Source organism: Balaenoptera ricei, chromosome 9 (genome assembly GCF_028023285.1).
Source record: "Balaenoptera ricei isolate mBalRic1 chromosome 9, mBalRic1.hap2, whole genome shotgun sequence".
NCBI lineage: Eukaryota > Metazoa > Chordata > Mammalia > Artiodactyla > Balaenopteridae > Balaenoptera > Balaenoptera ricei.
Genome location: NC_082647.1, coordinates 21,982,863 through 22,003,828, shown reverse-complemented (window position 1 = coordinate 22,003,828; position 20,966 = coordinate 21,982,863). Strand labels below are relative to the sequence as shown.

Below are 20,966 nucleotides of genomic sequence, written 5' to 3'. Positions count from 1 at the left end.
TAAAATTGTAAGCACTGCATGAATTCTGGGCATAACTTTGGAAAGGCATTTGATTTAAGTCAAGTAATAGCATCTGGTGATAATTTGAAGGATTCACCGGAAATGAAAAGGAAAACTCATTAATTTATTTTCTAACAAAAGAAACCTGTGCTATTACCTAGCCTTGACATATCCACAATAAGGTTTAGAACATTTAATACTTAAAACCTTTCATTTTCATCCTCCCATTCCTTACTCCTTACCCATTTCTTTTTTATTTCCTTGCTCTCAGATAAGATTATATTTTCCCCCAAATCTTACTATTCTTTCTTCTCCAATAAATTCACTCATATTAAAATGTACTGTCAAACCTCACTTCTAGTCACTTCAGCCTTGAATCATTCTGACTCTGGGAGTCTAGTTTAATCTGGAATGCTTCCAGAGCACCACCTGTTAGAACGCCTTGGCATCTCCGTGAACCCCTCCCCTAAGTCCTCCCCCTCAATCCTCCCCTTCTTCCCCCTCCACCCTGACCCCAGCCTAGCAAAATAAACATATACTCTGGGTGAGAACAGTGTGCTTGCTCTGCAAGGGCTGCTTTAAGACATCTCCTGGCATCTCCACTGCCTTCCTACCAGATTCCAGACCCAGAGCCCCTTCACTGAGAAACTGCAGAGCCTCCACTCTTCCCCCAAGTCCTCAAAATAGGGAAGGGCCGTGCCCTGGCTTACTCTTCATCTCCTGATGCCTATCTCATTCCTGCAACCAGGAGTCTTCTACGAGGCAGTTATCTTCAGAGGACAATGCCCAGGTTAACGCTATCAGAACCCACTATGGACCCACAGACTAGCTTTAACTAGGAAAAGAACTGCATCTCATAAAAACCATTTATTTAGTAAGTTCACAATTATCTAATGTGATGTATCATGCTCCATAGCTGTATATTAAGAGGCACTTGGTTAGATTTGATACCTAAACATTTAGGTTTAGGGAGCAGCAAACAGTTTTCTCATTTAATAACATCAGTAATATTTCAATATGTTTTAACTGGAGACTTCCACTATTGTGTTAAGAATCCCAATGTGAGTTTTAACAGACTCAAGAGTTTTTGCAAAATATATGGAATTCTGAACTCTCAAAATAAAATTAACTTAATCCATTTTAAACTTTTAAACCTCAGTTTGCCATATAGCAATCTTTAAATGAAATAATTTTGCAGAAGTCCAAGGGTAGGTGCTATAACTTGAAAAGGTACAAAAAACAGGCATAGAATCATAGAACTTTAGAGTAGATGATCAAATCCTATGGTTCTCAAAATGTAGTCCTCTGACCAGCAACACCAGCATCACCTGGGAACTTGTAAGAAACGCAGATCATTAGGCCCACCCTAGACCTACTGAGTCAGAAACTCTGGGGTGGGTTCCAGCAATCTGGGTTTTAACAAGCCCTCAGTGATTCTACACACACTGAAGTTTGAGAACCACTGACCCAATCCCACCACCCCACTGATGAGAAAGAAATGAAGCTAGCAACTTCCTTCAATTCTTACACCAAAGCTAGTGACCGAGGTCACTAAAGACAGTTCTCAATAAACCTTCAAAACGATTCTTAAACTATACACCTAAATCCAAGTAGCCACACAGGATCTTCTAGGCTGACTACATCTTGAGCTACCACAAGCAGGAATTCTTATATCACTGCTAAATACTTAGGCAGATATAAATTTTTTTTGTCACGAGTAATTCACATTTAATACCTAAAAAAAGACTTCACATTATTGGCCTCTCCACAAAAGCAACAACTCAAATCTCATAGGCTTTCTTATTTGTTCGTTTGGTTGGGTGGGCTAACTTTTGTTGCTGACAGCAGTGGTGGGTTTTGTCTTGTTATGGTTGTGTTTGGTTCCGTTTTGAGGGCAACAGCAGGAATTTATGGGACACATGGTTGATAGTTTGTTTTTGGTTTGGGGCTCCCCACTACCACCACCAAAGAGGTTCACACACCAAAGGCGTTTGAAAGCAGTCATAAAGGACTAAGAGGCCAGAAACTGCTAAAAGATCCCCCTCAAAAAACTTTACATTTTATCTTGGAATGTATCATATTATTTTTTTAGACAACAGATTTATATTTTCAATTATGTTTTACTTACCTTAGTTTTCATATGTGCAACACATAGTGGCAGAATGATAGGAAGCTAGCCTGTGTCCTAGGAATGATGACAGGGCTATAATCCAGCCACACATAACCCCATAAACTAGGTAAGTCTGACGCACAGCACTGAGAGGAGAGTCTGTATCATCTTCTACAAGTACCAGACCACATATGGGGCTGCGTCATCAACCCACCAATATAGCATCTACCACGTGAAATGAAATCTATAATTTTCCGCTTAGGGCTCTCGCTCTAAACAGATGTTTGATGTATCTCATACCTTTTTATATAAATATTTCAAAGTCTGTTAGTGGTTATCTGCACAACTAAACATCTGTTTCTATTTACATTTTAAAATATCCTCTTTGAGACGTTTATCACTTGGGTGTTAGGATTACCACAGACTGAGATTTAGAGGTTTAAAGGTTTCCATTCCTGTTTCTCATATAGAAGCTGTTTTCTCAATGTCATGCCATACAAGAGCTATTTTCAGTCCTCTTTTCAGACTCTATTAACATATATAATTACCTTCGATTTCACAAACCAACTAACATGGCTCAGCGCATGACTATTTCTTTCAGGAAGAATCACGGACAAGCGCACAAAGCAACAGAAACAACTACTTCGATTTGATTTACACTTCCAAACCCCTCTGTGTGACCTGAGCGCCAAATCTTCTTGTGACTTTATTTTTCTCTGTCATTAATTAGGGGTAACAATTCCAGCTATATATATACTTACAGAAGAGGAATCAAAGTCACTGAGTCAAGGAGTGCCCCTGGAGAGACTGCATTCATTCCTTGGAAGAATTGTAAATTACAGTGTAGTTATTGATTCTAGGCCTCCTCCTCAGCTCCACAACACACCCTCTGAGGCTAAATTAGAGGGGTTAAATTATTTGAACATTCCTTCATTCAACAAATATTTCTGAGCACTTGCTATGTGTCAGGTACTATACAAGGACATTGGGAATATAATGGCCAGTAAGACAAACGTAGCGCCTGCTCTTCAAAAAACATCTTAGGGAAGTGTTTGGTTTTTTTTTAGGGAAGTGTTGATTAAGCTCACAGGACTTCCAATCCGTTTATACACCAAGGGCTCAATTCCATTTGATTTTTTAAATAATTACTCAAAATCATAATGACTCATAATCACTCCACTCTGCTCCTAAAAATGGGAGACCACATGAACTACATGAAAAGCCCACAGAACACACAGACAGATGCTCTACAATATGAAGGCCTTACAAAGGTCAAAAATATCACCCTGGAAACACCTTATAATCTATGAACGGGAAGCATGTTGCCATGCCCTATAAAATGAATTAAAATTTTTCTTTTAAAGGCAGAACACTGTAAGCTAATGTTTACCTATCAAACACTAGACTTAAACCTAAGCAAATCCTCTATAACTGTGCTGTCCAATGCAGTAGCCACCAGCCACTTGTGGCTATTTGCATTTAAATCAATGAGAAGTTCAGTTCCTATGGCACACTAGCCACATTTAAAGTGGCTCACTAGCCTCAAATGCTTAGTGGCTACCACTTATAAGTCATTATACATATATCATTGTAAGTCCTTTCTATCATCCCAGAAGCTCTATGGGACAGTGCTGCTCTACAAATACCTCTGCAATGCTAAATCTGAAAATCACAGTGTGATGAAATGTGACGATGCATCCGTATTCTGCTACTACACATAAAAAGCATGTTCATCGGTAATATAGTGCCACTTCTTTCTTCCTAAGTTGAAAAATGATAATGTTGAACATCTCTCCTAGTGTACATGAGTAAACAATTGGCGAATTGAGAATAAAATTGGGAAACAAGTGAAAAGCTGATTACATTTAGCCCCTTCCTTCCTATTCTTTTTACTAGAATGTGTTGGTGGTACTCTGAATTCTCTGTGCAAGGATGTGTGCTTTTAGCCTAGTAGCTAGCAGACGTGAGGACAGTTAAGAATGAAGATGGGAGATCAACCCAAATAATGCAACTCAAATTCAATTTAGACTGACGCAACAAACTTGGGTGCCTACTGTGTACCAGTGATACACAGATAAACAATCACCATTCAATCTTTTATGAAGTCAACTTAGTAGAGGTGTCCAACGTATAAATAAAAACAATATATGTTGTGAAAAGTGCACTGAGACAAGTACGTGCAAGGCATAAAGGTGACACAGGAGAATATTTTTAAATGTCTTCCAAGGAGAAATCAGGGGAAATTTTCTAAAGGAGGCACCCTAGGAGCAGAAGACAAAGCTGTGCAAAGGAACAAGTGGTTTGGCAATGCTGGATTAAAGTATCTTTGGTGGCCAACAGGGATGGAGACGACAACGGAGGGAGGGAGATGGGGTTAGAGAGCTATTTCCATGCCAGAACGTGACACTCGCGGTTATGTCAAGCTTGCCCTGATGGGTCTATAAGCTTTCCTCACCAAAACTGCAAGTAACGTGAAAACCAATCACAAAAACTTGATAGGTAATGTGCCTATGTCTGCCATACAGCTAACAATATTAGACAGCAATCATTAGTAGGAATAAAGAGATGTCTCTTTGTTACACAGTACCATTTAATAATACGTATTGGTCACAAAAACATTGTAATTGGAACTCTTTGTTTTCAGGGGAAAACCTCTGTTGCCTGTGAGTTTTATTTGGAATATCCTTAGAGTATATATCAATGAACACATTTTCAAAACAGATGGATTACCCCCGCATCTAAATATTCCCAATAGGAGTTTATCTGACAGAGAAGCAAATGAAATAAATAAAAGGAGGACGCAGAAGCAACACTTCTGTACTCCAGACCAGAGTAGTTGCTTTTTCCTCCCAAATTTTCACAGCAAAACTTCTGCTACTCTGTATACTGCCTTGCACTTTCTGCTACAACCAGCCTATGACCAACAAAATTATATCGTGTCCAGCAACCTAAAGGACTTCTGTGGCTGCTCAGGTAAATCCTTGGAAATTATCTGCATCTTCTGGACTCTCCCCTTCACTTTACACGTATGTTCAAGTCTCAAAACAAAACCAAAAACTTCCATGGAATCAGTTCTCTTCAAATTACTGGGATCCTCTCTCCTCTCTTCACAATAAACTTCTAGAAAATGTTAGCAGCCTAGAGGCCTTAACGAATTTACCAAGCGAGTCTCCTCCCTTTGGTACAAGCAAGACTTGCAGATAAAAATACATATATAAATATATGTAGATAAACTGGCTGGTCCTTAGGAAAACACAAAGTATTCCTATTCGCATGAACACGTGGCCCTTAGGTAAAGGGAGATTTCCAGTGCAGCATATGTAATGATTGAAAGAATGGGTTCTGGAGTCAGCCTCCCTGGGTACTAGTTATGGGTCGTCACTGACCAACTCTTACTTAACCTCCTGAGCTTCCATTTCGCCAACTGTAAAACATGGGTTACAATGTTTCATCAAGTATGTCCCCACACATCTGCACAGAGTTAGCCCTATCTAGTGACAGATCAATACGTGTTAGCTATTTCATCCCTAAAGACGGATGGTTTCACAGCTATCTATTCCATCCAGCAAGCTAGTTACCTCAGCAAGTTCTCATCCCTCACCGTGCATCAAAAATACTTAGGAAGATTTTTTTTTTTTTTCCAATACACTATGTTTAGGATCTATTTGGATTTGGTTTCGATTGGGCCGGGCATCGGAGTTCTTCCTAAAGCGCTCCAGTTGCTTATAACGTGCAGCCTGGATTGAGAACCACATATAAGTCTCTATATGACCACCGATACACAGGCCGCCAAAGTCTGTTCGATTTCTAACTGAATCAGCGCAGGCAGGCCCCCCAGCCCGAACGGACCAGGATCGCCTAGATGCTGTGACGACGAACTCAAAGGGCGGTGGGATTTACACCCACGTCCGCATACTGCTCACCGAGGATCAACTCCCAGAAACTCCACCAGATGCGGCCTTGACACCCGGCGCGGTCCGGATCTGTCTGGGGCACACGCCCCCTCGCCCCTTTGGCGACAGCCCCCCGCGGGCTGCCGGCCCTCCAGACGCGTGCGTCACCGCGCCCTCGCCTCGCGCGCCCCAGCCCCCTCCCGCCCACGGCACGTGACTCGACACGCGCCAGCTGCACGCGGGCTCCATCAAAACAAAAACAGAGAGGGCTGGCCGGCCGGGCAACGGGGGCAGCGGGGGCGCGCGGGGGCGGCGGGGAGCGGGCGCGCCCCCGCCGCCACTGCCCGGCGCCGCGACCGCGCCTCCGCCGCCCCCGGCGCCGCCGGCCGCGCGCCCCGGCCGGCCGGGGGCGGGAGGGCAGAGGGCGCCACCCTGTTTACAGCCGTCGCTCCGGGCCCGGGACCCCGCCCGGAAACGGTCTCCCGGGAAAAGGCCTTGGCGTGCGCACCCACCCGCGGCCGGGACGCCGGCCCTGCGTGGGAGGCTCAGGCCGCGGCTCGGAATAAAACCGTCGCCACGGCGCTGGGGTCGGGCCCGCGCGAGTCTCCGCTCCTCCTCGGCCCGCCGCCCACAACTGCTTCGTGTCAGCCCCGGTCACGACTCTGCTACGCACTTCACCCCCATCTCTCAGCTCCGGCGCTTCCGCAGACCCTCCTCACGTGGCCGCCTCCTCCCGGCGCCGGCACTCCCTCACGACTGGGCTGCGGACCCTGGCGCACTTCGGGACCCCGAGCTGCTCCCACCCCGAGGGACGTCACCCCTCTCGGACCCCCCCAACCCACATCTTCCGCCCCGGGGGCGGGGGTAGCCACAAGCTGTCAGAAGCCTAGTTTTCCACATGACGAAGCTCACCCCTCACCCTTACACATCTCCACTCACCCTTCAGCCTAGCTTCGAGCTGAATCAGATATTTAAAACGGGGTGGGGGGTGGTCTTGATTTTTCTTCCTAATCGGAAAAAAAAAAGACGCAGCTCTGCCCATCCACTCGCTTTAAGACTTCCCACGTCGTCCCACCAAATGCAAGACTTGTAGAATAGAAATGCCCACCACACACCTGCTACGCCACTCGCTCTCTGGAAACCTGGAGACCCACCCAGCCCGCCTTCTGGAACCTGCGCCGGGGGGGGGGCGGGGGGGTGTTGGAAGCGACGCCGTCCGGTTCCCTAAAGTAAGAGGGAGTGAGAGGGGAATCAGGCACCCCGGCCCCGCCCGGGAGAGCGGTCCTCCGGTCCCCCAGCTCCAGAGCACAGCACTGCATCCTCCGTCCCTCTCGGCAGAACGAGGGAGGTGGCCAAAGGCCTAGGTGCCAGGGGCTGTTTTTGCCTTTAGAACTCAGACACCGCGTCCTCTACGAGCACTCCCCCCCACCCCGCCCCCCGCCGCCGCCGCCTTATTTCTGGTCGACAGCAAAGGTAGGGTAGGGGGGAGAAAGGAGCGAGTGCTCTCGAGGTTCAGGATGTTAGTCTCCGCGGAGTGAAGAGGTGGGATCTCGAAATGGAAACAGTCTCCCCCCTCCCTCCCCTCCTCCTCCTCCTCCTCCTCTTCTGTTTACCTCAAGTTTGAATTTTATCTGCGCAACATTAGCTGGAATGCGGACATTGAAAAAAAAAAAAAAAAAAAAAAACACACACACACACACTCTCAAACCGGCAGCAGCTCCGGAGGAGCCATGTGGCATCAAGCCACCTCAAAGGGGAAAAAAGTGCTCTTAGCAACACAAACATGGCGAAATCGCCTCGGCATTCCCGGATAACGCCACAACCCCTACCTTCCCTTGCGCGGCTCGCCAACATCCCGGCCGGGACCTGCGGCCCCTTCCGGGGAGAGGCGAGGGACCCCGGGGAGTCCCAGGGTGGGACCGCCGGGCGTGCTAAAGAGGAAATAACAGAGTCCACGGTGGAAATGTTTCTGCTGGACCATCGAACCCTCCGCCTCGCCAGCAGCGAGAGGATGCCTCGCTCACCTCGAGAGGTCCAAACGGAGAACAAAATTCCCATACCAAAGTCCGGCTGGGCCGGCTTTCCCCACCCTCCAGAACTTACCTTGGGGCTGAACACACGCTGCTGCTTAAATCCCTTTCTCTTTCCTTCCTCCGGAGCGAGACGCAAGGGGGAAAATGATGCGCATGTATATTTGTAGAACATATTCTTCTAGAATGCCCCTTTGGTCATCACGAGGAGCGATGGAGGCTCCGGAGACAGGTGCAGTGCTGGCCGAGGCTGCCGGCTAAAAGTTGTTCTCTTGGCGGTGGGCAGCGGGGTCCCCGAGCCGGGGCTGGGGACCGGGTCTCCCTTCCCCCCCGGCGTCGCCCACTTCCCGCGGGCAGCTGCTGCGTGCGGCTCGGCTGCAGGGGAGGTGGCGTAGTTTCTCTTCCTCCCACCTCTTCTCACTCACTTGTTTTTGTAGCCGTGGGCTCCCCTAATGCTTTCCTCTCCACAATGTTGTTTCATTATATCATGTCCATCATGTGACACCGGAGAGGCCTCTCTATGGAAACTTAAAGGGCCTCCCACGTGACTGCAGCAGCAACAACAGCAGCGGCAGGACTGGCGGCAGCGGCCGCAGCGTTTGTACCACCACCCACCGAGAGCCCCTCGCAGCATCCCGGAGGGGCTTCTGGCGCTGCAGAAGCCCAGATAAGTGAGCCACAGCATCCGGGAGCTGTGGCGTCTGTGCGTGCGTGTAGCCTTCGCTCATTACATAGGAAACCGAACAGAAGGAGCGTCCTTAAATCCTTTCCTACAGTCACAAAACCCACGCTCTGTTAAAATTACATTTCGTGGCTCCTACTTTATTTTCCCCAAGAGCAATGAGTGTTGTATCGGGTCCGATTAAATTTTACCAAGGGAAAAAGAAAAACTGGATTTGTCCCTCTGCGAGTTCAGCCTGCTCTTGAGTAGATCAGAAATGACAAAATAATAACAGAAATAGAATCAGGCATTTGATACATAATTACCATCACACCAGCTTTAAAGCTTTTCTGGAATTACATTCCTTCGGTAACTGTGTTGATGATGCTTGCAGGAGGCAAATGCAATGCAGTTTTTCTCTTCCGCAGCTATATTAGGGCTTTGTTGCTGACAACAGTAAAAACTTGTTTGTGTCAGGAAGTGAGGTACGACGATATGACCTGGAAGGTACAGACAAAACCAAAGTGGCAGTTTTTGCATTACTTTTCTGACCACATTCTTTCAAATGGTGAGAAGCAGCTGATCTGCTGTAAAATGCGTAGTGTGTGTTTGGTGGGAAATCAAATAATCAGAAAAACACATTTTCCCCTTAATCATTGCGGACATGCTAGACACTAGAAATTACATATAGATTTACATATACATGTATATGTGTGTATAGAGAAAAAAGTAAAGTGTATGCCTTTTTATGATATTTTGAACCAATGATTTTGTCATCATTTCTAGCATTTAACTGAAGCATTTAACAAAAACTTTGAAAGACTTAAGTCCAGTGATGTGGAAACTGTAATATCAGTTTTGAGTGCCTTCAGTGTTATTGAATCACAACCCCCAATCCTATATCTCTGCCTTAAAGATTGGGTGGACCATGAGATTTTATCCTGTAAATCTAAGCTAAACGGCTTTTTCTATGTTTCAGTTCATGCTTTTCCATTTATAAGGAAAACTCCCTGTTGGTTTGGCAAAATTATGAAAAACTTTATAGGAAACTGAAAAATGGAACGGAAGATCATCCTTTCTTTTTGGCTTTGCCTTGACTGTATCTCTTTCCAGCTCATCAGTTTCCCTCATCAGCCATGATGCATGATCTCCACTACATCCTTTCTGATTCCTTAATATGTCCCCCAATATTTACCTTCCTATCTAACGCCTAATTCTTCTATCCCTTTCCCCTTTTCTGCCTTTGCCTCCCAATTCGGCCCTGTGCTGCCTGGATACTTAGCTCAAGCCTCCCCAAATATTCCCTCCCAGTCCTCCTTCCCCAGCAGGTCCCCTCCTCCCCTTCCCTGCTCGCTCTCCCTTCTCAGCAACTCTACCTCCTTACCTCTCTTTGACCTCCTTTATTCTCCTTCACAGTCTGGCCCTCGACTTCTCGGCCTCTTCTTCCCCTTCTTTACCTGCAATGTCCTGCCTCAACTGGGGGCTCCTTCACACCCTTCTCTCTGGTCCCATCCCTGCTGACGCCGAACCCCAGCTTCCCTCAAGGGCTTGGCCTGGTCGGTTTTAGCCTGATTTTGTTCCCTTGCCCCTGAGCTGGGAACAGAGTGTGTGGCGCAAAGTGGGGGCAAAAATCCCCCTCGGCGGTGGCCCCAGCCTGGTTCCCTCTCCGCCCCTCCCGAGTCTGGGTTGCGGCGCTTCCTGGGCGGATGGTTGGGACTTGCTGCGGCAGCTGCGGTTCTGCTGTGTCATGCAAGAAGGAGGCGGCGGCGGCGGCCGGAGCTGGAGGGGGAGGAGGGGAGGAACCTGATCTCTCCAGCAGCGAAGGGCTGGAGGCAAACACCGAGTTCCCCCAGAGCCGCCCGGGAGCAGGGAGGGTTCCGCTACCCCGGGAAGCCCTCCCCGCGGGGCAGATGGTAAGTGGGGCGGCGCAGGTGGTCGCCTTGGGAAGGGAGTGCGCAGGGGGGTTAGGTGGGGAGGCGGGGAGAACTAGGAATCACCCCGGCCAAACTGAAGGAGTCCAGTGTCCAGCTGAAAGGGACCCAGGCCACGATAAGGATGACCCGCGGCAATAGTTACCGTTCGAATAACGCCCCGCAGTTGACCCAGGCTACATAGAGGAGTTGTGCATCCTGAACCAAGGACCGAGCTAGAGGCAATGATTCAGAGTTAAAGAACCATCATCCCATCAGCCCTGGCGCTTTAGGGTACAGCTGACTAGCAAAAGTCAACATACATCATATTCCTATAGCCTGGCTGAGCTTTATGGGTTGTCTTGTTTAACACTAGGAAAGGGTATGGAAACCTACGCAATCTCACTTTAGCCACGAACATAATGCTCTTGGCCAGTGGCCTTGGACAAACAGCCTCTGGTGCAATTAAACAATCAATAGGAAAAATAGCTTCATTCCCTTCACCACCCTCCTTCCCCAAGCAGCTTCAACCAGGGTAATTTACTCTGCTTAAAGGAGAAAGAAAACTGTGCCTTGCGTTCCCTCCCCCACTACCCTTCCCCCCCAGCCCCACCCCCGTCAGCCTCGGTCCTACACAAACTGCCCACCCCACTATTCACTCCACTTTCAGACTGTGATTTATGTTGGTTAAGGGGACTGCCTTAAACTCTGAACAATTTCACCTGTGCACAATTTCACCTCTGCTGCCCTTTACCGGGAGGGGATTCAGAAACCTAGAACTGAAAGCAGTGAACAAGGGGACAGGCTGGGCGTATAGGAACATTACTTCTTTTACCTGAGTGCAATTCTCAGGACAACTTTTTAAAAAATTATTATTCTTTTCCATTTTGCTCTTGGAAATTTCAAAGCACTTTCTGCAACAGCTTTTTTTTTTTTTTTTTTTCTCTTTAATGTCAGTCATACATTAGCAGTAAGGGGTTGGCGGGATTAACTGAAAGGCTAATGACTGTCTCAAAAGCACATGCTGTTGCTAGGGAACTCAAGCTCATCCTGCTCTCTAATCACTAGCATGTTATGTGGAAATCAAACTTCTCAGGGTGTTATTAAAATGAATGGCATTTGGTTAAAGGCGTTCTCGCTTGTGTTGTAGCATCCTGGATTATTATCGATTGCCTCACACCCACATATCTTGTTTTCCTAATTTGATTTCTGTATGTGCGTCACTGCCAGGGACACGCAGACTAGACCAGTCAGGTTCACTTCCTGTTTCTCAGAACTGTTTTATATTTGGTCTCGTAGCTTTAGCTGGTAAAACATTATCAAACTGATCCTCTTGGAAAGAAATCTGTGCTTTCCGTGAAAACAAATTATCCCAATTAAATTCTAATTCCCATGGAAAACGTCATCATTTGAGGAATAAAGTAGACTGCCAGTTGCCATTTGAGAAAACCATTCTTGAAATGTAAAGCCTAGAAAAACCCATCATCTTTATTTCTCTTACCCAGAATCTTGATTCCTCAGCATTAGAACTAAAACAAACCCAATTTGAGAGGAGATTTAAGTATGATATTTATAAAATAAAGCTCAAAAAATACACATTGAAGCTGAGGAAATCATTTAGACTAAATAAGGCATAGAACTGAATAGAATCCAGGCCCCAGAAGCACACATAAGCTTGGTTTAGCATTGGGGCACTCAGAGAACAGAGTGTGATTACAAGACTACACTACAAATAGGAGCCCATTTCTTTGTACTAATTGTCTCTTTTACCAATTCTCTCATGTTCCTGGATAAGACAGCCTTGCTTATTTTTCATTTCCTTCCTCTTTATAACAAGGATATCACAAAGGCAATATCATAAAGATAAGCACTATGTAAATAGATAGGTTCCGATGTAGATAATTTGTTTAGATGGAAAATAATAGGGTATCTATGGCATTGAGGAAAGATCGGCCAACTGAAAGTTAGGAAATTCTATAGACTGGATGACCCTGGGTGAGCTATTACAGGTCTTCTCGTGTCTGTTACCTCATGGAAGCTTAACAAAAGTGCTGGGCTAAAGGATCTCTAAGATTAGAGATCTTAGAGATCTCTTTTCCATTTACAAAACTCTGTGATTATATTGAACTCACTACATAAAAATTTCAATTTTAGCTGAATTTTGCAATGTTAAATTTTCACACTGAAACTTTAATACCCATAGAGACTTTGGAGGAAATGATAATGGGAAATGGTTTGCTGTTGACACATCACTTTTTAGTGTCAGTTGCCAGGCAAATAAAATCGACCCGACTCCCAATGTATTTACTCTCTGCTTGCTTTTTGGTGCTGTGGAAGCAACAGGATAAAAGGTAGAAAGAATATAAAAGTGTATTGAAAGATCTTTCAGTCATTTTAGATATAGTTAACCCAAAGTACTTTGATGAGCAAAACGGTGGAATGATGAATAAGGGCTATTCAAGAAATGCATGGTTAACCGAACCCTCATGGAGTTAGTAATCTATTTGCCTGTATTTTAATTAGTGATAGGCAAAAATGTAGCATGGATTCTTGAAATTTTCAGATTCAAGATGTTAAGAAGTAGGATAAAGAAATGTGAGATTTGTGCCAGAGAGAGAAGATCTGACTTTGAAACCCAACTCTTCCACTTTATTTATTCATTATTGAGTGCTTGCTGTGTGTCAGGTACTGAGCAAGGCACTGGGAATACAAAGATGAATAAGACAGTCTGCTCTGAAGGATCTTGTAGTTTAATGAGGAGACAGATGAGTACATAGTTGATCACACAACAGTGAGATGCTAGCAACAGGGGAGCTCATTGGAAAGGTACTTAACCTTGACTGGGCATAGTCAGGGTCCCTAACCATAGAAGATGAATTCAGAGAGGAGTTCTGAAGCATAAGTAGGATAATCCAGACAAGTGAGAAAGTTAAAGAGAAATGTAGTTCAGGTGAAGAAAGTACTATGTGTAAAGTCCTGGGGGTAAAAAAGTGTGCCCATAGAGTTGAAGGTGAAGGACAGTGCTCAGCAAGTAGTAGATTCTGTCTTGTATGAATGCATGGTGGAACCCAGAAAGATCAGCAAGGTCTTGTATTATGAAAAGTCTTTTATGTCTTCCTAAGAAGTTTCAACTTATCCTAAGTCCAGTGGAGAACTACTGATGAATTTTAAGGAGCATAGTGAAGCAATCAAATGTCCATTTTATAAAGATCACTCCAGTTTCGAGAATTTATTAGTGTGAGTAACACTGTAAGCAGGGAGACTAGTTAGGAGGCTGTTTCAGCATTATGGGGAAAGAAATGATGGACGTCTAAACTAAGGCAACAAGAATGGAAATGGAGAGAGGAGAAGGATTCAAGAAATATCAGGGACATAGAACCAACTGAATTTTATTATTGGTTATATCTGCAGAATTAAGGAATAGGAGGAGATTTATGGCTCAGGTAAATGGGAAGATGGTGTTACCATTCACTAGGTTGGGGACTTCAGGAGGAGATGTGGGTTGAGGAGGGAAGGTAATTAGTTTAATTTGAAACATGTTGAGTTTGAAGTGTCCATGGGATATCAAAATGAAGCTTTCTACTATGTAAATGCACAGGGGAGTCTAGAACTCAGGAGAGAGATTTATGCTGGAATCATCAGAGTGAGTGACAGTCCATGGAGGTAGATGGAATCCCCAAGAGAAAAGGTATAGAGTAAGAAGAGAAAAGAACCGACTCTGGAACCTTATGAAAATGCAAACATTTAAAAGGTGAGGAAACAAAGATACAGGAAAGAACATCCAGAGATGTAGGAGGACCAGAAACAAGTAGTTTCAGAGAAGCCAAGGAGGAATTGTCAATAGTATTAAATGCTAGAGAAAGACCAAGAAAAATAGACTGAAATTCCTTGGTTTTAGCAGCAAGGTCAATGTTGTGTTTAGCAAGAAGGAAATTATTGGGATAATGGGGATAGTAACCAGATTGCAGTGGATTGAGGAGTGGATAGGAGTAGAGGAGGTATATAGAGGAAGTTCTTTTGGATAAGAAGGACTAAAGTCCAAGTAGGGAAGGAAAATGAAAGTATTGGGAAGAGAAAATCATGATCTGTGAGGTTAAGGATGCATAGGGGAAGAAAGAAATAATATAGTAATACAAAGTTCTGGATTCTTTTAGCCTTCTTCAAATTGAATGGCATCACCATCTACCATTTGCTCAAGCCAAAAAGCATGTAGATGTTCATGATTCTTCTCTTTTCCTCAGTTCTCATGTCTACTCCATGAAGAATTTAGGTCAACTTTAACCTTCAAAACATTTCCACAATCTGTCTCTTTCTGTCTCCAGTGCCATCACCCTAATACAAACATCATCTTCTGGGCTCCTGTAATAGATTCTAATTGGTTTTCCTGTTTCCACTTTTGCCTCCTTTCTCCACAGCACAGCTAGAGTGACATAAATCATAAAAAATAAATCAGATCATATCGTTCCCATCTTAGAATCCTTCCATGTCTTCTGATCGCACTGGGAATAAAGTCCAGACTCCTTTGCTGGCCAGAAAGCCTTATGTGGCATCCCAGACCACCTCTTTAATCTTGTCTCCCACCACTCTCCCCTGGCTCCAGTTACAGTGGTCTTTTTTCTATTCCTGAAACACATTGGATTTGCTCTTGTTTTTAAAGGACTTACCCTAGATATTTCCTTTTCCTGGAATACTCTTTTGATTATTCTGATCTCTTTTTAAATGTCACCTCCTCAAAGAGGCCCTTCCTGCCCCCCCTGCTGAAAGTATCCTTCCTTTCCCCTTCCTACCAATCTTATATATATTTTTCATAGTAGTAAAACTTTATGACTTTGTTTTTATTGCTTATAAATGTGAACCCCTCTAAAATGTAAACCCCATGAGAATTCCTGGCACATGGTAGGCACTTAAAAATGTTCATTGGTTGTTTGTAGAAGGCAAAAGAGAAGAGCAATTGATTTTTAGAAATCAGAGGTATCAAGGACCAGAGCCTGGTATGGCTGAAGAATGGCCAGTGATGATGGATTACTAGGCTTTCAAGGTTCCAGAAGTGGAAGAGTTATTAGCTGTGGGACCCTGGACATTCATATTCTCTGAGCTTTACTTTGTAGTTAGTAATAATACATGCTTCACAGGGCTGTTAGGAAAATTAAATGAAATAATATAGGTATAGGTATAAGGCAGTCTGTCAGTCTATTTTCAGGGAGTCTGGACTTCTGCAAATCGATTCATAACTTCTACATTGAGCTTTTCATGTGGGCTCCCCTATAATGGAGTTAACATTTGAGGATTACTTATTATTAGGGAAAATTTGACAAAATTGTGACTTCTTAAAATACTAGGATTCTGAAAGAATCCGGTAACTAGATTATTTAATAAGAAATCAAAGCACTCCTACAAATCAATAAGAAAAACATCAAAAACTCTGGGAGATTGGGCAAAGGGTATGACAAATAGATAGCAGTTAAGGAAATACAAATGGGTCTTAAAAATATGCAAAAATACCCACCCTTTCTCATAACAAGAGATATGCAAATTACAACTGCAATGAGATATACTTTTTACATATCGGGTTGACACATATCAGAAAGTTTAATTAGCATACTTGGTTTGCCAGGCTGGGGAGCAGGCACTTCTTACATTGTCAATAGCCTGAAAATTGGTACAGCTTCTGAGGAGGGCAACCTGGCAGTATTTATCAAATTTCTAAATGTACAAAGCCTTTGACCTAGAAACTCCATTTTTCTATATTTATCCGATAGATGTACTCATCCATATTGAAGAATGACTCTTCTAGTATCATCACTGAAGCATTATTTATGGTAGATAAAGACTGAAAACAACCTACGTGTCCATCAATAGAGAAATGGTTAAATAAATTTTGGTACAGTTATACAAGTGAATGGTAGTCAGCTGCTAAAAATTGTGAGGCAGTTCTAGGTGTTCTGATGTGAAAAGATCTTCATGATAAATTACTAAGTAAAAAAAAAAGATTAGGATGAAGAACAACATGTGGATTTTGCTAGCATTGTGTTTCTTTCTAAAGACTATTTACATTTTTGGTTTTTTGCCTGAAAAACATTAACTGTGAGATGATAAAATAAAGCAGGGCAAGAATAGATGTGGAGAGACCAACTGGGAAGGTATTTCAGTGATTTATGTGAGAGATGATGGTTTCCTGGTCTAGGGTGGTAGCATGCTCAGGAAGAGAAATGATCAGAGTCAAGAGTTATTTTAAAGAACTTGACAGTTCAATGGAAATGGTGAGTTATGGAGAAGGAGGTAATACCGTGATTGACTTGAGATTTCTTCCAAGATCCAATGCATGAGCAGAGACATCAATTACTGAGATGGAGAATCCTGGGATAGTTTCAGAAATGCAGGGGAAGATCAGAAGTTCTGTCTAAGTGGAGATGTCTACTGCAGATCTGTGATATGGATTAGAAGCTCAGAAGAGTTGCTAGAACTGGATTCATAAATTGGGGAGAAGATTGCCTAAGGAGGGTAGATATAATCAAAAGAAAAGCAGGCCCACGACTAAACTCTGATCATTTAGAGATTGGATAGAAAAAAGAAAAAAACGAGCTGGCAATGGAGACCAAGAATCAGAAACCAGAAAAATAAAACCAGGAGACTATGGAGCCAAAGGAACCAAGAGAGGAATATATTAAGGAGGATCAACTCATGTTAAATGCTTCCAAAAAGTCCAGGAAGATCGTTTTAACTTGTTTCTTTCATAAACTCTAAGCTCCTTGAAAGTTGGGATTATTTGATTTATTTTTGTATCCTCAGGGCTTGTACTGTGCCTCACACATATAATCAATGATCAGTACATTTTTGTTAAATTGGATAGAGAGACAAAGATACAGAGAGAGAGAGAGACAGAAAGAGATACAAAAAGACAACAGAATGTGTCTTTGTGTCTTGAAAAATAAGTAAGTAAGGCATATTCCCTTGAACTGTACTGCAAACCAAACCTGATCTTAGGAAAAGTAAGAAGTTCTACTCCCTTGCTTTTACTCCTGAGCTAACACTTTGATTGAGCTCTCAAAATCCCACGTTGCTGGGATGTTAAGAGCGTCATGAAAACATTTTGATAAGTAATATTCACCAGTGTCTCGTCATTCTGAGTCATTTTTGTCTTTATTTAGGTCCTGGATGATGACAAAAAGAGCAATTTGCTTTTCCTCACCTATGTGACTCCATCATACCACCTTGAAGCAGTTGATGGAGTCTGGAGAATCCATTTTGGTGCCACTACAGTTCTGTAACCACTCATAAGGATGCCCAGCCCCAGTTTCCCATCAAAGAGAAAGATGACTTTGGGCAGGAAGACACATATCACCTCTTAGAGAAACCACCAGCTTCTCAGTCTGTTATTGTTTTTGCAGAAAGGTGCTACTGCTATCAGGAGAGAATATAGAGGATACCAAAGGAGGAGAGGGTTTGCTTTTGTCCTGAGAACATGGAAACCTTCTACACAGCAAAAGAGATGTCATGACTTTTGAGTCCAGTGTCCTTTAGTTAGAAACCAAAATAATAGATGCTGTTTAAACAATATTTAAAATATTATGACATCCTGTATTATTTAGTTAGACCAGAGGCTAGCAAATTTGTCTGTAAAAGGAAATATTTTAGGCTTTGTGGGCCACACAGTCTCTGTCCCAACTACTCAGCTCTGCCATGGTAGTGCTAAAGCAGCCGTAGACAATAAGTAAATGAATGACCTTGGCTATGTTTCCAATTAAACTTTATTTATGGAAAATGAGATTTGCATTTCATATAATTTTCACATGTCATGAAGTATCATTCTTCTTTTGATCATTTTCAGCTACTTAACAATATGAAAACCATTTTTAGCTCACAGGCCATGTGAAAACAGGGGTGGGCTGTATTTGGCCCACGGACACTAGTTTGGCAACCTCTGATTCAGACAAACAAGAAGATCATGTCGTGAAAAAGATTTTCAGATTGAGAGTTCTGAGGAAAATAATCTGTTTCATATATACCCTTTATTTTAACTTCTCAAATTTATTGGAACATATAAACACATTTGCCTACATCTGACTTAGTTGGGAATAAAGTATGTCTCCTCAGTTCAGTATTCATTTAACACTTGGCCCCTTCTCATCTATGTAATGATTCAACGTGCATGAATGTAGTGTTTCTATAGAGTAAACTGAAGAATTCTTACAGCTTGACTATGAAAATACCCAAACCAAGAGAGGATATAGTAATTCTAATCACATTTTTTAACTGTATTAATTCATTCAGTAAGTACTTACTTTTTTTTAACATCTTTATTGGAGTATAATTGCTTTACAGTGTTGTGTTAATTTCTGCTATATAACAAAGTGAATCAGCTATATGCGTACATATATCCCCATATCCCCTCCCTCTTACATCTTCCTCCCACCCTCCTTATCCCACCCCTCTAGGTGGTCGCAAAGCACCGAGCTGACCTTCCCGTGCTATGCGGCTGCTTCCCACTAGCTATCTGTTTTACATTTGGTAGTGTATATATGTGCATGCCACTCTCTCACTTTGTCCCAGCTTATCCTTCCCCCTCCCCGTGTCCTCAAGTCCATTCTCTACGTCTGTGTCTTTATTCCTGTCCTGCCCCTAGGTTCATCAGAACCTTTTTTTTTAGATTCCATATATATGTGTTAGCATACATTATTTGTTTTTCTCTTTCTGACTTACTTCACTCTGTATGACAGACTCTAGGTCCATCCGCCTCACTACAAATAACTCAATTTCATTTCTTTTTATGACTGAGTAATATTCCATTGTATATATGTGCCACATCTTCTTTATCCATTCATCTGTCGATGGACACAGGTTGCTTCCATGTCCTGGCTATTGTAAATAGTGCTGCAGTGAATATTGTGGTACATGACTCTTTTTGAATTACAGTTTTCTCAGGGTATATGTCCAGTAGTGGGATTGCTGGGTCATATGCTGGTTCTATTTTTAGTTATTTAAGGAACCTCCATACTGTTCTCCATAGTCGCTATACCAAATTACATTCCCACCAACAGTGCAAGAGGGTTCCCTCTTCTCCACACCCTCTCCAGCATTTATTGTTTGTAGATTTTTTGATGATGGCCATTATGACTAGTGTGAGGTGATACCTCATTGTAGTTTTTTTTGTTTTTTTTTTTTGTTTTTTTTTAAATTTATTTTTGGCTGTGTTGGGTCTTCGTTGCTGTGCGAGGGCTTTCTCTAGTTGCGGCGAGCAGGGACCTCTCTTCATCGCGGTGTGCAGGCCTCTCACTGTCGTGGCCTCTCTTGTTGCGGAGCACAGACTCCAGACGCGCAGGCTCAGTAGTTGTGGCTCACGGGCCCAGTTGCTCCGCGGCATGTGGGATCTTCCCAGACCAGGGCTCGAACCCATGTCCCCTGCATTGGCAGGCAGATTCTCAACCACTGCGCCACTAGGGAAGCCCTCATTGTAGTTTTGATTGCATTTCTCTAATGATTAGTGATGTTGAGCATCTTTTCATCTGTTTGTTGGCAATCTGTATATCTTCTTTGGAGAAATGTCTATTTAGGTCTTCTGCCCATTTTTGGATTCGGTTGTTTGTTTTTTTGATATTGAGCTGCATGAGCTGCTTGTATATTTTGGAGATTAATCCTTTGTCAGTTGCTTCATTTGCAAATATTTTCTCCCATTCTGAGGGTTGTCTTTTCATCTTGTTTATGGTTTCCTTTGCTGTGCAAAAGCTTTTAAGTTTCATTAAGTCCCATTTGTTTATTTTTGTTTTTATTTCCATTTCTCTAGGAGGTGGGTCAAAAAGGATCTTGCTGTGATTTATGTCAAACAGTGTTCTGCGTATGTTTTCCTCTAAGAGTTTTATAGTGTCTGGCCTTACATTTAGGTCTTTAATCCATATTTTTGTGTATGGTGTTAGGGAGTGTTCTAATTTCATTCTTTTACATGTACCTGTCCGGTTTTCCCAGCACCACTTATTGAAGAGGCTGTCTTTTCTCCATTGTATATTCTTGCCTCCTTTATCAAAGATAAGGTGACCATATGTGCGTGGGTTTGTCTCTGGGCTTTCCATCCTGTTCCAGTGATCTATATTTCTGTTTTTGTGACAGTACTATACTGTCTTGATTACTGTAGCTTTGTAGTATAAGCTGAAGTCCAGGAGCCTGATTTCTCCAGCTCCATTTTTCTTTCTCAAGATTGTTTTGGCTATTTGGGGTCTTTTGCATTTCCATACAAATTGTGAAATTTTTTGTTCTAGTTCTGTGAAAAATGCCATTGGTAGTTTGATAGGGATTGCATTGAATCTGTAGATTGCTTTGGGTAGTATAGTCATTTTCACAACGTTGATTTTTCCAATCCAAGGACATAGT

At 43.2% G+C, this 20,966-nt stretch overlaps 1 protein-coding gene and 2 long non-coding RNA genes across 9 annotated transcripts in view; 1 reads left to right on the top strand and 2 right to left on the bottom strand.

Annotated features, from left to right (window-relative positions):
- LOC132371801 (uncharacterized) overlaps positions 1–8,633 on the bottom strand; it is a 192,042-nt gene extending 183,409 nt beyond the window's left edge. For all 7 annotated transcript variants that reach the window (XR_009504985.1, XR_009504981.1, XR_009504983.1 and 4 more), the window contains exon 1: positions 8,107–8,633. This is a non-coding gene — a long non-coding RNA (uncharacterized LOC132371801). The remainder of the gene's footprint in view (positions 1–8,106) is intronic.
- Positions 8,634–8,834: 201 nt separating this feature from the next.
- Positions 8,835–10,825, bottom strand: LOC132371802 (uncharacterized). Its single transcript, XR_009504987.1, has 3 exons — positions 10,771–10,825; positions 10,079–10,473; positions 8,835–9,194 (listed from the first exon to the last, which is right to left on the bottom strand). It is a non-coding gene; the product is annotated as an uncharacterized LOC132371802 (long non-coding RNA).
- The window catches only part of MKLN1 (muskelin 1), a 361,821-nt gene continuing 351,115 nt past the window's right edge, over positions 10,261–20,966 (top strand). Inside the window, exon 1 of the mRNA XM_059933366.1 lies at positions 10,261–10,607. The gene's annotated coding sequence lies outside the window, so the exon portion shown is untranslated. The remainder of the gene's footprint in view (positions 10,608–20,966) is intronic.